At 47.1% G+C, this 2,839-nt stretch overlaps 1 long non-coding RNA gene across 1 annotated transcript; it reads right to left on the bottom strand.

The window, feature by feature from the left end:
- Positions 1–1,778: 1,778 nt before the first annotated feature.
- Positions 1,779–2,569, bottom strand: LOC148378188 (uncharacterized). Its single transcript, XR_015856105.1, has 2 exons — positions 2,451–2,569; positions 1,779–2,081 (listed from the first exon to the last, which is right to left on the bottom strand). It is a non-coding gene; the product is annotated as an uncharacterized LOC148378188 (long non-coding RNA).
- Between the last annotated feature and the right edge of the window lie 270 nt (positions 2,570–2,839).

The raw sequence follows: 2,839 nt of genomic DNA on the forward strand, positions 1-2,839 counted from the left end.
CAATCTACTCGGTGACAGATTAGGCAGTATAATCACATATGTTAACTTCAGTGCCCACACTGTATTTATTTATGGTTATTTGTTAAATCAAGTACTGTTAGACATGAAATAGGAAGTGTTTAACATAAATGTTATGGCTACTCACCATTGTAGCTCGCTCCTGGTCAATGATATGAGCCTCTTCTTGCAGTGGAAAACTTGCAGCCAACAAACACCGTGGAACCTAAAGGAATGAAATTAAACATTAACATTTCGCCCGGACCAACATTCACACGTACAACGCAACGCGGCTACACTTCTGCTATTACAAACGTAAATCTCCTTAAACACAACGAGTGTTACTTACCGTGTACGCTCTAGGCAAAATTGGATGTGATGCAATTCCAAATCTATCTGAAACGGCAGTTAAAAGTAGAGTTACATCAAGTTTTCTTTTTTAATCAACACAATCATTTACAACCGTTGACCAGAAAGAATCGTCGAAATTCGACGTCCCCCACAAACGCCACGCTCACTCGCTTTTCAGGGCAACAAAAGTACTTCTTTTTAAAAACGATGAGTTGTACTTACCGTGTACGCTCTGGACGGTCCAGTTGCAAGCAGAAAATAAAAATATTTCTCTTGTTAGTCGTATGTTACCATCCGCTGTGTCTTTGTCAACATCGCCGCCATTTTCCTACTTCCTGCTGCGAGCCACGCCCACGGATTTAAATTTGGGCGGAAGCTCTTTCCATTGGCGTCGTTTTCGCGTATAGCAAATCCGATTGGTTGGGAAGGGGGCACGGTTATGCAGCCGAGGAGTCCTGTGATCGGTGGGATGTAAAGTAGGCGTCGACGTCACGTCCGCGTCACGTGACCACGACGTGGCAGACGTCAAATAGCAACCGCTGTTTTGTTTAGTAGACTTACAGTTGTTATGCATTGACATAATGGCGCACACACCAAATAGATTTAAATAAATTAAATAATTCTTCTGCCCACTCTCTTTTAAACAAGTTAACTCTCCCCGCGGATTTGAATTCCGGCGAAAGTTACGCCCATCGACGTCACGTATGTCACGTGACCACGACGTGGCAGATGTCATATAGCAACCGCTGTTTTGTTTAGTAGATTTACAGTTGTTATGCATTGGCATAATGGTGTGCACTCAAAATAGATTTAAATAAATTAAATATTTCTTCTGCCTACTCCCTTTTAAACAAGTTAACTCTGCCCACGTCCATTGACGTCTTGTCTGCGTCACGTGACCACGACGTAGCGACGTCATATAGTAACCGCTGTTTTGACCAGTAGACTTAGTTATTATGCGTTGACATAATGGCGCACTGGTTAGCATGGCCACCTCTTAAGCATGATGATGCGGGTTCGACGCCTGATCAATGTTAGCATGGAGTGAGCTGAAGTGCATGGCGCTGAAGATTTGAATCTTTGAAATGCGCTGAGGTCTGACATATCAGGCAGAATGGTTTGCCATCACGTTCAACAAAAAATAGAAACTTTCCCACTCTGATTAAAACGTCCTGTGTTCATCTACGTATTTTCGTTTTGCTGTGCATCTTTTCCCTGCCATTTCGAGAGCCCAATTGACACTCATAGTTTAAAGAAATGTGTTTGCCCATCCTACTTTGTGGAATTTCACCACATGCGCTTTTGACCAAAATACCAAATTGAACTCAAGTGAAGCCAACACGCACAACCCCCCCCCCCCCCCCCCCCCCCACACACACACACACACACACACACACATGTTGATATGAACATAAAAGAGCCGCATGCGGTTTGGGAGTTGCGGCTTGGCCAAACCTGTACTATACAACTTTATTTGTATAAAATTTTCACAACAGCTGTCACACAAACAAAGCGGGAAAAACCGAAGACGTGCGTGTTCCGCCCACGCTGGATTTATTTGCACCTTTGAAAAGACACCGTATTGCCGCAGATGTGGCAAAGAGTACTTTTGGGCATCTGAGACGGAAGGATGTCCAAAGCATCACGTCACCTGCTCTGGTAGGCATGGTGGTGGGACGTTGAGGTCAACCGCTTTGGGGTTGGCTGACTCTTTGATCGCAGGATGCCACACACTTGAAGACAGAAGCAGAAAAGCAGAGCTAAATGCAAAATGTACTCACCGGTGACTCCAATTTTTTTCCCCCCTGAAGAAACAGCTGGACGGGTGGCCCCGGCTGGCCAGTGGGACTCTTGTTATTCTGACCCTTTTTAGTGCGCGTTTGGGGCAACAACCGTTTTTTGTGGCGCTCTCTTCTGGTTCAAAAGTGCCCTGCATGTGAATTTGCTTTTCCTGCCTTCTGATTGGATGAGCGCCGGTGTGACGCGGTGCCTCTGTCACCGTGGCGGGGGGTATACGTTGGCATCGGAGCGTCTGCCAACGTCTGAGACCGGCTGGCAGTGTATCGGAGGTGTCGAGTGCGGTGCCGCTGGAGCTCACTCACCAGCTGGTGTTAGGGCCACAGAATGAAGGCCAAGGAGAAGAATAGAAAGAGAAACAGAAACTTCTCCTCCAATTGTTTGATTTGTCTCTTCTGAGCTTCGATGAATTCTTTCAGCTCTTTGTTCCTCTAGGACGGACAAATGGAAAGTGGCATTCAAAAGCCAGTAAGCGTGCAAGTAAGTGCCGGGCTGGCTTTGGGCCCTTACCTGTTGCGCGCTGTGCAGCAGATCCATTCTCTCTTGGAGGATGCAAGCGTCGCGCTCCCTCAACTCGCACATCAGGGCTCGCTTCCATTGGTCCACGGCGCTCCTAAGCTCTTCTCTCTGATCCGCCGTCAGCACGTCATTCACGCCAGCGTGGCTGGCTTTTTCGCCGTCCGTGGCGGGGCAG

This window comes from Syngnathus floridae, unplaced genomic scaffold, assembly GCF_059516105.1.
Source record: "Syngnathus floridae isolate MCC-2025c unplaced genomic scaffold, RoL_Sflo_1.0 HiC_scaffold_59, whole genome shotgun sequence".
Classification (NCBI taxonomy): Eukaryota; Metazoa; Chordata; class Actinopteri; order Syngnathiformes; family Syngnathidae; genus Syngnathus; species Syngnathus floridae.